The following is a 14688-nucleotide window of genomic DNA, read 5'->3' on the forward strand; positions in this document are numbered from 1 at the left end:
GGATTTAGGGAAGTCCCACTAAATCCAGTTACCATCTCTTTGAGATCCTGGGCAGTGACTGCCGAGTAGAAATAGGACAAGGAAATTCATGGAGGGGGGTGGGACTTCAGAGGAATTAGCCAAAGGTATCTTGCACCACTTCCTGTTATTCACAGCACAAGTCCAGAACTTCTCTGGCTTCGCCCTGTCAGTTGCCCAAGGTATCCATTGTTGGAAGAGGTGGGGCAGAACAGAACAGCCAAAGGCAGAGAAAGACCAGTTTTAAGGGAAACAATCTATTGCACCTTTAAAAATAATTCCAGTCACAACTTAAGTTGTAGATAAATAAGTCCTGGAGATGTAATGTACAGTATCGTGAAAATAGACAACAATATTGTATTATAATCATCAAACTTGCTAGGAAACTAGATTGTAATTATTTCTTTCACAGAAAAGAAATAATGATATGTGACCTGGTAGAAGTGCCAACTTAACATGGCAATGACAATCATATTGCAATATATAAATTTATCAAATTAACATGTACATCTTAAGTTTACATAATGTTATATGTCAAATATATATCAATTTAAAAAAGAAAACAAAACTCTGGCCATACTAGCACAGAGAATCAAAGTCAAAGGAATCCTGGCCCCAGAGAAAGCTTCCATTCATTGTTCCTTCTCTTAGTCTCAGGGATGAGGGAAGCAGGTATGAGAGAATTAAAAACTAATAATAAGGTATATCTCAAAATCATTTGTTGTCTAAAAAAACAACGAAGATAAAACTGAAAGCTTTGGTCTTTCTGCCAACAATGCTATTACCAGAAACTTGTCCCCCGACCAATCTCTATAGCCCTATTATACACATTTATTAATTTCATCCAGCTGGTAGAATTTATGATAGTGACATGAAAAAAAAATCTGGTACCAGGATGAAAATGCATACTTTCAAACCTTATTTAAAATCAAAGTTTCTCATAGTTTGGTTTCTATTCAGTTCAACTTAATTTCTTTCAGGACCTGGGCCAGCAATCACACTAATTTGCATGACCACCACTATTTAAAGGCTCCTTAGTTCTCAATGAATGACCTTCTATATACTATCAGACTTTTGATGCATAAATCAATTGCCCTTATTCTAATAGGCCTGGGGCAAGAGTGGAGAGAATTGACTGTAGCTACAAGGCTGCCAAACTAAAAGAGAAAAGAATTAAAAAGCAACGCTTCAAAAAGGAAACTAAAACTACTGAAATGAAGTATACAGTGGGCCTTACTCAAAGCAGGAGTATGTGCATATAATAACTTTTTTTCATTGAGCTGCTCTATCTAGGCAGCAATATTTTTTGTCTGTAGTTGGGCCACCACCATTTCCAGCCTTATACCATTGTCCTAAAGGTCAGTAATCATTTATTTAGGCTGACTGAGAAGGAGTCTCAAAGGGAAAAGGGAAGCTGTGCTTGAGCAGTTTATACTGTAAGAGGGAAAACATATGAGACAGCGCAAAGGCAGTGTGAGAACCTTTCAGCCAGTCACAGGCTTGGTGACTTAAAACATTACATATTTCAAAACCATTGCCATCCGTATCTTAAGCAATTTCATCCCCGTGGATCAAGAGCTGTAACACCATTGTTTATTTAACACAGTTAAAGCTCATACGGGAGGAAACTAGAATGTATATACTTGCACAAGTCTAGATCTGTCTTTATGAGTCATAAATATAACTACAACAAAGAAATGCTACCCATCTCTCTGCTGTGTCAATGAGAGGCCACAGGGTGAGGTATGCACCTTTCTCACTTAGCCTAATTGCATTCCTTACCTGGCAGTACAGCCTGGAGGAGAAGAACAAGGCTTTGGAGGCAGACATACCTAGTTTTCTAGGTTCTGGGTCTGGCTTTGTGACTTAACAGCTGTGTGATTTTCAGTACATTATTTGACCTCTAAACATCAGACTTTTCATCTGTAAAATGGAGATATTAATAACAAAGTTTAAACCACATTAAATTGCTAATGTCAATCATTTTTTAATTTACACAAATAGCAGTTTCATATGGTTTTTACCCAATATCTACCCCATAGGGCTGTTATGAAGATCATGTGAGATTATAGCTTTATTTGGATTTTCTCCCATCAACAAGATTTTCTTATTTATTCTACAGTTAATATAAACTTGGGTAGAAAAATGGAATCTGCATCTGTGGAGAGCATTATATCTGAGTAAGTAGATGATGTCAAATATTTTACTTTTTCCTATGAAATTTTCTGGTTAGACTTCCTTTAACCACTACTAAAAGAGATTGTCTTTGTTGATATTTAATAAATCTAGTGAAGAGTTGCCTTATCAACTACTAGGGAGTGGAGGTACTCAGACCTCATGCTGTCAGAGTAAAATAAATAATATGTTTCCTCCATAAAGCTGAGTTAACTTATAAAGTAAGCTTTCTTCAAATCTGGGATTCTGAAGATCCAGGGCTCTATAGGCATCATTGGGGAATCCTTAAAAAGCAAACACTATAGTCATATAAGATTTTTAAATTAAACAGCATCTGTTTTCGCCAACCCTAATTGGACTCTACGTTATGAGGTGGGAACAGAAACAAACAAAACAAAACAAGAAATAAAAATACAACAACAAAATCAAAGGCATAAGGATCCCACAACTTGGAAGTGTTTAATGGGTTAGGCCATGACTCCACAGCATCCTGTCTGAGCAGTAAATGGTACTTATAGCAGACTTGCTTTCAAAAATAATTGGAGAAGAGGGTAAAGATAATGAAAGGTTTGGTTCTATTTAATGTTGGCCACTTCTCAAATACTATATGTTTTGCTATAGAGTCTCTCAAATTGTAAGGCCACTTTCAATTCCAAATAGCTCTTCCTCTAGATTCAGAAAAAGTGGTCCTACTCCTTCCACAGTCTGTGTCTCAGCCCTAAGACGATTGGCAATCACCATAAAATATTACTAAAAATACCTTATATATTGGCAAATGCAATTACATTTTTGCCTTTTGAATGGTTTCTCTCAATTTTAATTCTGAGGACATTTTTTTTTAATTTTTTTTTAACGTTTATTTATTTTTGAGACAGAGAGAGAGACAGAGCATGAACAGGGGAGGGGCAGAGAGAGAGGGAGACACAGAATCTGAAACGGGCTCCAGGCTCTGAGCTGTCAGCACAGAGCCTGATGCGGGGCTCGAACTCACGGACCGTGAGATCATGACCTGAGCTGAAGTCGGACGCTTAACCGACTGAGCCACCCAGGCGCCCCTCTGAGGACATTTTTAAGGAAAATTTAATTTTCTCTTCGCTGATTAATTTCCACTTTATTTTTCATAATATTTTCTAAGAGCTACTTTATAGCCAAAAAAGAAATGAGCCTTTTAACATTTTGGGTCTGTGAATGAGTAAACCATATTTCCCACAAAATAAATGGATTGAAATTAACTAAATGGTGACATGCTTCCAAATTCAAAACTCTTATGAAATTGATATCTGACAAACTGTCTTTATTCACTCAAATATTTATAGATCACCTATAATATATAAAGCTCTATGCTGTATATTGGGTGGGTATAGAAAAATGGACAAAACATTGTCCCTGACTCCACAGAGCTTTCTACCTCCTGGAGAAGGCCAAGGATACCAAAATAAAATAAAATGTGATAAATATGAAAGAAATGGGATTCAAAAAGTACAGCTGGGAATATGAAGCACGAAACTGTCAATCACAACTGGGAATACTAAGGACAGTTTCCTGAAGAAAATATCAATTTATGTGGGCCTCAAAAGATGTGTGGAGTCTTAAAATAACACAGGGGGTGAAAGGTATTGAAGGCAGAGGCTGACACAACCAAAAACATGAAGCTGTGAGAATGTGTTTTGTATTGAAGGAAGTATAAATAGATTGGTGTGGCAGAAATAGAAGGTACTTGGTAAGAGGGAGATGTGGTAATAAGTTGAACTGGCAAATTATCTACATTATAAAAGGTCTTGAATGTCTGGCTAAGGAATTAGAACTTTTTCATTTAAATAATGGAATTATGAAAGGGCTAAGTCATATGATCAGACATGTTTAGAACATATTGGAATATCTCCATTGAGAAATGGAGAGAATGGAGTTAGAGAGACCAACTGTATACCTTCAGCAAAGTCCAGGCAAAAAATAATGAAGGCCTGACTCAGCACAATGTTAATTGGGATAGGAAGGGGTCAGGGGCAAGAAACATTTCCAAGATTGAAATAATCAGGATAAACTAACTCTTGAGGTGGATTCAAAAGGATGCACAGAAGGGTGGAAGCAGAAGTCTAGGATGACTTCTAGCTCTCTCTGTAAGAGAGATACCACCAGAGATTAACACAATTGAAGAATAATACCATGACCTAGATTTGGAACATTTGAGTTACAGGTGCCAGATAGAGATGGAGGAATGGCAAAAATACAGCTGATGAAAAATACAGGGAAAAAAGGCCAAAACTGGAGCCATAGATTAGACAGGGCAAGCACATTAGGCTAACATTGGTTACACTCCTTTAAATCAATATTCTTTCAATATCTAATAACATTAGTTTGTCAGGGCTGCCATAACAAAGTACCACAGACTGGGTGAATTAAAAAAACAGAAATTTATTTTCTCTCAGTTCTAGAGACTAGAAATCCAAGATTAAGTTGTCAGCAGGGTAGGTTTCTTTTGGGGCTCTTTTCCTTGGTTCATAGATAGCCAACTTCTCCCTGTTTCTTCACATTTCTTCCTTCTATACATTTCTGTGTTTAAAGTTACTCTTCTTATAAGGACACCAGTAATACTTAATTAAAACCCCCCTTAATGACATCATTTTAACTTAATTACCTTTTTAAAGTCCCTATCTCCAGATATACCACATTCTCGGGTACTGAGGGTTAGGACTTCAACATATGAATTCGGTGGAGATGGGAAATAATTCAGCCCATACCAATATTTATTGAGAGGGGAGATGGAGCACTATGTGGAAAAGGGTAAAGAAGGAAAATCACATGTGACAAATGAGTAATTCAACTTCTCTTTGACTTGTACACCTTGCTTAGCAAGACAGAAGTCCTGAAGATAACCAGATTCACCTTCTCTAGGTGGCAATTTAAAATCATCAATTGGTAATTTAGCATGGTGTGTTGTTTAAAGGACTTAATAAACTGAACTGACATGTACATGGATGAATCACCTACCAGATATTCAGGCACACTACACAACCAGAATAATAAATGCAACAGAAAAATAGGCCAATGGAATAAAATACAGAGCCTAAAAACAGACATCTGCATATGTGGGGATTTGATATATGATAAAGGTGGCATCACAAAGCAGTAGAGAAGTAACGGATTTTTAGGAAGGTTGATGGCAAACTGGCTTATTCTATGGAGAAAAATCTGTATGATATAAAAGGTGAATTTTAGATGGTTTATAAAAATTACCTGTGCAAGATAATACTATATAGTTAAAAAAGAAAATATAGGGGCGCCTGGGTGGCGCAGTCGGTTAAGCGTCCGACTTCAGCCAGGTCACGATCTCGCGGTCCGTGAGTTCGAGCCCCGCGTCGGGCTCTGGGCTGATGGCTCAGAGCCTGGAGCCTGTTTCCGATTCTGTGTCTCCCTCTCTCTCTGCCCCTCCCCCGTTCATGCTCTGTCTCTCTCTGTCCCAAAAATAAATAAACGTTGAAAAAAAAAAAAATAAATAAATAAATAAAAAAGAAAATATAGGCTCTTTCCAGCCAGCACAGATTGATGGTCATCTCTGATGACAATTGGATTAGTCTTGTTTTAAATTATTGTTAGACCCTATTAGTATGCCGTGCTTACTGCTGGGACTCTGACTGAGGCAGTAATTGGTACCAGGTATGGGACATGACAAATGGATCCTCAAAATGAAATTCTGAGATTGAGTTGCTCCTATCTGAAGAGTGCATAAAAGGCCAGAGGTATAGAAAACACTGGTAATCCATGGCCTACAGTGGCATCATGGTCACTCAGATTATCACCAGTGGTGGTATTGAATGAAGGTAGAGATCAAGGCAGACAAAGTGGCTACAGCACATACTTGCTAAGATGACAGTAGTGATTACTGAGATGATGAGGTGGAATGACTACTTATGACTGCTCTGGATAGTGTAAGTAAAGAAGATAAGCATAAAGTCTTGAATTTCCAACCCAAGGCACTGGAGAACCAGAAAGCCTCTGTGGTGCCTTATTTCCTTCTTTCATGGAGCTGCAGGGCAGACATGGCCCACAATGAGGCCAAGGCTTGATTTTAAGTGTTGAAATTGATATTTAATTTCCATAAACCAGGTCACCAGGTCTTATTTGCTAAGATGAGAGACTAGTTGGGACGGAGTAGGGCTCTGATGATTGGATGGGATATTTGGACAAATACAGGCAAGGGTAATAGCTTCAGGGATCTTATTTGAACTGGTATCCCACAGAACATCACTCCAGCTCTTTATCTGATGATAAATTATACTAAATTGGATCTAAACAAAAATTATACTAATTGGATCTTATGAGTGGGAAAAAGCAAGCCCTGAAATGCCTTAATGAGACATGTGTGCCAGAGAGAGGGAAGTAAATCTATGAAAGTTCAAGGTCCTTCCCCATGGGGAGGTTTCTATGAGTCCACTGCCCTGGATCATTTTGGGATATTTCTTCTAAAGAAAAAACACACTGAGGGGAGCCTGGGTGGCTTAGTTGGTTAAGCGTCTGACTTTTGATTTCAGTTCAGGTCATGATCTCACAGTTTCTGAGATCAGCCCCCATGTCGGGCTCTGTGCTAACAGCACAGAGCCTGCTTGGGATTCTCTCTCTCCCTCTCTCTCTCTGTCCCCACCCCCCAAACTTGTGCTTTCTCTCTCTCTCTCTCAGAAATAAGTAAACTTAAAAAAAAAAGAAAAACATACTGATGCACCTTGATCCGCCCCTCATGAAGAGACAGGTCCAACACTAGCTGGATTTTCTTAGATTTTGGAGGTAACATATATTTAAGTGTTCTGCTCTGACATTTCAATATTACACTAGAACATAACAAAAAGAAATGTGTGCAAATATTAAAAAGGGTGATCATGGACAAGATATTGTTTAACCCATTTATAGGTTGATAAGAATAACAAGAATAGTTGTTACATTCTCTATTAGTTGGTCAATTGTTGCACATTTACATATATAGTCAACAGGATGAACTTAAAGTATGTACATGTGTGTGCTTGTGTGTGTATATGAGAAAGAGAGACAGAGACAGAGAGGGAAAGAGAATAAGAGAATGTATTTTTAAAGTAAATGATTCAAAATACTGAAACTTTAAGGATATTGATCTCCCCAAATTGGGCCTTCCTTAAGTGTTTTAAGACCTTACTATTTAAAGTGAGGTCCTCGAATCACAGGGATCACACTGGGAGCATTAAATAGAGAATCTCAGGCCTGCCCAGAAATACTGAATCAGAATCTGCATTCTAACAAAAACCTTGGGTAATTTTTATGCAAATTAAAATTTTAGAACCATCACTCTAAAAGATGTGTTTATTTTGGAAGATGCATCAGACATTGGGGAAGCCTGTTTGTGCATCCTCATAGTTTCAGGGGTGCTGGTGTAATCTGAAAAGTTCCCACTTGTCACTCTAAGCAAAGCCTTAGGTTTTCACCTGTGTACTTCTCCAGAAGGCTTTGGACTAAAAAGAGGAAAGCTGAATTAGAATCATGGATCACTACAACAGATACTAGCTATAAGTTTGTCATCTCTGCCATTTGTCTCTAAAGATTCTAGACAAAGTTCTAGGACAAAACTTTGCATGTTTCTTCTTAAAACACATGCATCGAGTTAAAACGTCACCCAGACAGTATTTGCAGATCAAGTGCCTTTAGGTCTTCACATATGCTTGTTGTCTTTGTCCAGAGCTTTCTTTCCACAGTGCCTCCTTGCTCTTCCACTAGCTAACTCCTTCTTAAGCTTCTGGTCTCAGTCTTAACATCTTCTGAAGAACTGTCCCTGACCTTCCCTCCTGACCCCATTCCACCTTCAGCACTCATTTATTGGACCCTCCTAGAAGCCCCCAGGTCAGGCTTCTATTCTGGAACAGAGCATACTGAAGTGAAATTACCTAAAAGCTCCATGAGGGTAATGTGTCCATCTCTGTGTAACTACAGCACATACGCAGAGCCTGTCACTTCTCCAGTGCCTATGTTTGCTTGCTAGGTAAAAAAATAAATACAGGAAAACTTACCCAAGATCCTGCAGTTGGAGCCAACCTATAACTGAGCCTCCATACTACCCCATGATGCTTCTATGTCACCTAGTAAATAACCCAGAATAAAATGATCAAAGCGGATTCATGATATGTAATTGTCTAGTTTACTTTATGCAGAAAGTGCATCTTTTTACATATATAATCATGTTACCATCACCACACAGTCCTAGCACCTTTGAGGGAAGAGTAAGGAGAGAGATTTTAGAAAGAAAAGCTGTCCTTAGAATAAAATAATTGTAAGGAAATGGTTATCAGACACAATAAGTGCCTTGAAAGATAATTCAAATACATATCATAGTCTTCCTTTGTTGTAAAAATAAATTGCTCTAACTCCCACTTTCTTCAATCACTTAAAATAATTTCTTAGACTTGTTTTCAGAAATGAGTGCTCATGTAGGTGATAGTTCATACTTTATCCCCTTTGGTAAAGGTAAATATTTCTTCCATTTTATGTTTGAACTTGTTAATTGTGGTAGCCCGAAGGCTGAAGAACATAATAATTATTTCTCTCTCACCCTGGCACACCTTCTTTTCTTTCTTTCTCTCTCTCTCTCTCTCTCTCTCTCTCTCTCTCTCTCTCTCTCTTTTTAAAGAATATAAATGAAATTTTAGGCACAGTTAGCTCCTTGGCTTGATTGCCAGATTTTCCAGTAATCACGTCTGAGTTTTTTTCAACATGTGGGCAATTTTCATTATTTCAATCTAGCAGTGACCTTTGGAATTCCGGAACCATTTTCCCTCCCCTTCCTGGTGCCCCCATGAGACTCAGTAGCTCAAACATTTGAAGGTCTCTGGGCATCTTCACATCTGTTGGCATAGATGATGAAGGCCACTGTGTGGTAGATTTTCAAACAATTGGTGTTGAGCTTGGGGAAGAGTTTGCTGGTTTCTGAGGAATGGGGAGAACTTAATTCTTAGTTTTCCAGAGTCTTTGGAAACACTTAGAAAACAAAGTTAATCTGTGTATACAAAGCTTACATTGAAAGACCACAGTAAACAATCGCTAAGTAAGAGTCAGGTTTTTGGTTTGAGAGTCCTACATTTTATATCAACTTTCTATCCAGAGCAACTCAGTCTTTCAGTCAGGAATTATTCGATGCATCTTGAATCCAAGAAACATTATTTATTCCGGGGGGTAGCTTACTTGTTAATATGCCCAGTTTTCAACAGTGTAGTACACACAGTTGACTAATTAGTCCTGTGGAAGTTATTCACGAGGCACATGCAAGAGTATGAAATACCATCTGCATTATCTGCCTTGTGAAAGTCTCTGGAATCATTGATTGTCTTTGCTCACTGGTAGTAAAGACTCTAAATTGCAGAAACAATAGAAGCACTGTGTTTAACCCAAAATATCACTGAAATCCCATTTTAGGAAAATCTGTTTCTTTCAAATTTTCTCAGAGAAGTACAAAGTGTTGCTTGGTGTGCAGTTATCTGCCGGTATAAATGGTATAAATGGATGATTGCTTAAATACGGCTTCTTTTAGAAGAGAGTTAGAGGACTTTACAAAAGCACCAAGCTGTGCTTGTCACACAGGTGAGCCTCTTGCAAGTAAATAAATTGACTTGATTGTTAGAAACATTTCTTATCTCTTTATCCAGGCAATAATTGCTGTATTTCTAATCTGCTTTTTAAAGATCAGTTGAAGTTTGATTCCTTCCCAGTATCTTAAAAGGAATTATTTAATGGGAATGGGAAGGTAGGTGAGAGTGACAAAGATAAATGGTCGTCTTCACCTAAACACGAAGAAGAAATACCTTTCCTATCCTTATAGCGTGAATCTGACCACAACCCACAACCTGCCTCTGAGGCCTCGCAATAAATATACTTTACATATCCCATAGGTTTGGGATTTTGGAGTGATGTTTATCTCAAAAGATCATGTTCAGAAGAGCTTCAGTTTCTCAACTCTAATGATCTTGAAGAAATGGCTCCCAACTAAAATTTTCTGTAGTACTATGAAATCAGTGAGCCGGCCATTTCACTGGGCACCACCAAATCCATTTACAGAGCATGAGTTTTCTCTGACTCCCAAGTAGTGAAACAATCTTTGTCCTTTTGGATTATCCTTTTAGGATAAGCTACTGATGCCTACAGACTTAAAACTTTTGCTTACACTTTCACATTTTCACTTCTGCTTTCAAGTATGCAAGTGCCTATGTACTGTAGATTCTCAAGAGTTTATATCAGATTTAGTTGAGCATTTGACTAGAAGGTTTTATCAAATTTCTTTTTCTCATTTGGTTAAAGTTTGCTGTTAATAGACAAGTGTCAGAAAATTTGGTGCATTTTATTTCTCCTAGTAGGAGTTTAGCTTACCTTTCCAGCCACTAAGCAAGTATATTCCACTGTTGGAGAGGAAGACCAAATGATGGCTTAGAGGCAATCTATCCCCACTAGAGAAAAAACCATTCAAATCAAATGTCTGGATGATCGGTCTATGCTCTCATCTTCCAAAGACAAAAGCCCTGCCACAGACTCGTAGGCAAGTCAATCTAGGTATTGTAATTACATCTCCCAGTTGACATCCGGATAGAATCATGTATTTGAAAATTGTTTAACAAATATTTTTCTTAGCTTAGCTTCACCATTGTTTGGTAAGGCAAGTCAGAAGTGGTTTGCTCTATTTTGTAAAGGGAGAAAGTGACACCAAGAGAGATGATCAGACTGGCATAAAATAGTCCATCCCCTCTGTCAATTCAATGTTGGCATCAGTTTTCTCCTCTTTCCTCACCTAACTGAGCCAAATGGCCTTCAGTTTGTTATTCCCATTGTTGCTGGATCTTTGTCATAAAAGTGAATCTCTTTCAACTAAAGATATAATTCCAGACTTTCTGGCAGGCCTGAGTCTGAATAAATAACAGAGATCTAGTAAAGGTGTGGGAAACTACTGGAATTTCGATGAAATGAAGTATCTCAAATAATAAACAAATAACATAAGCAAAACAAATAATATACCTTGCCTCAAGGAGTCAAGACACTATGAGATTTCTTTTATTATTTTTATTTTTTACCAAAACAATTCATTCTCAGTCATCTATTAGCAAAGAGTACATTTATTTGTACTCAAAATATCACCAATTTAGCAAAGATAACCATTTCAGGGTAAAAGACATTGTGGCAGTATTTTCCAAAGATGGCTATCTCAATATTTCCAATACCACAAGATCTTCTAAACCTTGCCACTCCCATATTAAGAAATGGAATATATTCTCTTACCTCGTAACTAGGAAAATGTGGTAGGAGTCTAAGTGACTACCAAGCCTAGGTTGGAAGAAAATGTTATATCTTCCACCTTTCTTGTTAGAGCACTTAGACTGAGTCCTGAGCCACCATTTACACCATCAGACAGCCCTGAGGCTACCATACTGTAAAGAAGCCCAAACTAGCACACCAGGAGAGATCACTTAGAGGAGTCCTGACACTTGTATGAATATGATAGAGAGAAAAATAGAGAAATAGAGGGAGAGATAGGGAGAGGTGCCTGGCCATCCCTGAGTTGCTCCAGATCACTATTTTAACTACTAATTGTCCATAACCATGTAAAAGATCCCAAGGCAGATCCAGACCCTAACTGAGCCCATTCCAAATTTGCCACACAGAGAAACTTTGAGATAATAATATGATTGCTGTTGTGTTAAGCCATTGACTACTGGGGTGATTTGTTATGCAACAATAGCAACCATAAGAGACACTATTCTTTATAGCTTAGCAGAAACAGCCTATGAATTTATTTCTCTGAGATTTTTATAATCACTAGCAAGATAGTAATTGAAGAGATGATAGACTGGCCACCATAATACTTACTTCCTGTTGCTCCTTTAACCTGAATTAGTTTCATAGAAAAACTTAGAAGGGATTCTAGAAGAAGATGGAGGCATAGGAGGACGCTGGGCTCACTGTGTCCTGCTGATCACTTAGACTCCACCCACAGGTACTTAAATAACCCAGAAAACCACCAGAAGACTAGCAGAATGGACTCTCCGGAGCCCAGCATAGACAAGAGGCCCACGCAAGAGGGTAGGAAGGGTGGAGAGGCAGTGCACACTATACGGACTGGTGGGAGGGAGCCAGGACGGTGGAGGGGCAGCCCACCCAGCAAGGCAGAGCTCCTGAGTCTGGCTTGCCAAAGTGGAGGGGCCAGACTGCATGAGTTCTGACAGCCAGCGGGACTTAACATCTGGATATTAAAAATCAAGAAATCTGCTCGGAGAGTGGGAGGGCGAGAGAACACCGGGAGGGAAGGTGTTGAGCCCTGGAAGACAGAGCTCAGCTCGGCGGGGAACAAAGACGCTGGCCAGTGCCATCTCCCTGTCCCATCCCCCAGCCGAAATCCCAAAGGGAACCAGTTCCCATCACTGAACTTGCTTGCACTGCACAAACACCCAACGCTGTGCTTCTGTGGATCCATCCTTCTGACGGGTCTGCCTGCCTGCCTCCCTCCCGGTGCTGCAGGCCCCCTCACACAGGGGACCCCAAATGGTAAAGTGAGTTAAGCCTGCCCCTCCCGCCCTGTGCACCTTGTGGATCCACCCTGACTAATATGCCAGATCCCATCAAAGCAGCACCACAAGCCTGACAGTGTGCAAGTAGCCCAGACAGGGGCGACACCACTCCACAGTGAGTCCTGCCCCTGGGAGAGGGGAAAATAAGGTACACACCAGTCTGACTATGGCCCCCGCGGTGGGCTGGGGACAGACATCAGGTCTGACTGCAGCTCCACCCACCAATGCAAATTACTCTGGACAGCACAGGGGAAGTGCCCTGCAGTTTGGAGCCACCACAGGGACTACCCAAAATGACAAAACGGAAGACTTCTCCTCAAAAGAAACTCCAGGAAGTAGGGACAGCTAACGAATTGATCAAAAATGATTTAAGCAATATAACAGAACAAGAATTTAGAATAATAGTATAAAATCAATCGCTGGGCTTGAAAAAAGTATAGAGGACAGCAGAGAATCTATTGCTACAGAGATCAAGGGACTAAGAAATAGTCATGAGGAGCTAAAAAAATGCTATAAATGAGGTGCAAAATAAAATGGAGGCGACCACAGCTTGGATTGAAGAGGCAGAGGAGAGAATAGGTGAATTAGAAGATAAAATCATGGAAAAAGAGGAAGCTGAGAAAAAGAGAGATAAAAAAATCCAGGAATATGAGAGGAGGATTAGAGAACTAAGTGATGCAATGAAATGGAACAATATCCATATAATAGGAATTCCAGAAGAGGAAGAGAGAGAGAAAGGGGCTGAAGGTGTATGTGAACAAATCATAGCTGAGAACTTCCCTGATCTGGGGAAGGAAAAAGGCATTGAAATCCAAGAGGCACAGATAACTCCCTTCAGACATAACTTGAATCGATCTTCTGCACGACATATCATAGTGAAACTGGCAAAATACAAGGATAAAGAAAAAATTCTGAAAGCAGCTAAGGATAAACACACTCTAACATATAAAGGGAGACCCATAAGACTAGTGGCATACCTATCTACTGAAACTTGGCAGGCCAGAAAGAAATGGCAGGAAATCTTCAATGTGATGAACAGAAAAAATATGCAGCCGAGAATCCTTTGTCCAGCAAGTCTGTCATTCAGAATAGAAGGAGAGATAAAGGTCTTCCCAAATAAACAAAAACTGAAGGAATTCATCACCACTAAACCAGCCCTACAAGAGATCCTAAGGGGGATTCTGTATGTGAAATGTTGCAAGGACCACAAAGTACCAGAGATATCAATACAAGCATGAAACCTACAGACATCACAATGACTCTAAACCCATATCTTTCTATAATAACACTGAATGTAAATGGACTAAATGCTCCAACCAAAAGACATAGGGTTTCAGAATGGATTAAAAAAAAGACCCATCTATTTGCTATCTACAAGAGACTCATTTTAGACCTGAGGACACCTTCAGATTGGAAGTGAGGGGATGGAGAAATATCTATCATGCTATTGGAAGTCAAAAGAAAGCTGGAGTAGCCATACTTATATCAGACAAACTAGACTTTAAATTAAAGGCTGTAACAAGAGATGAAGAAGGGCATTCTATAATAATCACAGGGTCTATCCATCAGGAAGAGCTAACAATTATAAATGTCTATGCACTGAATACGGGAGCCCCCAAATATGTAAAGCAATTAATCACAAATATAAGCAACCTTATTGATAATAATGTGGTGATTGCAGGGGACTTTAATACTCCACTTTCAAAAATGCATAGATCATCTAGACAGAGAATCAATAAAAAAACAAGGGCCCCGAATGATACATTGGATCAGATGGACTTGACAGATATATTTAGAACTCTGCATCCCAAAGCTACAGAATATACTTTCTTCTCGAGTGCACATGGAACATTCTCCAAGATAGATCACATACCGGGTCACAAAACAGCCCTTCATAAGTATACAAGAATTGAAATCATACCATGCATACTTTCAG

General features: G+C 39.1%; 1 long non-coding RNA gene across 2 annotated transcripts in view; it reads left to right on the forward strand.

Moving 5' to 3' along the window:
• The window catches only part of LOC123606461, a 283317-nt gene that overhangs the window by 161216 nt on the left and 107413 nt on the right, over positions 1-14688 (forward strand). For both annotated transcript variants that reach the window (XR_006716295.1, XR_006716294.1), the window contains exon 4: positions 2141-2198. This is a non-coding gene — a long non-coding RNA (uncharacterized LOC123606461). The remainder of the gene's footprint in view (positions 1-2140; positions 2199-14688) is intronic.

The sequence above is a fragment of the Leopardus geoffroyi genome, chromosome A2 (genome assembly GCF_018350155.1).
Source record: "Leopardus geoffroyi isolate Oge1 chromosome A2, O.geoffroyi_Oge1_pat1.0, whole genome shotgun sequence".
In the NCBI taxonomy this organism is placed as follows: Eukaryota; Metazoa; Chordata; class Mammalia; order Carnivora; family Felidae; genus Leopardus; species Leopardus geoffroyi.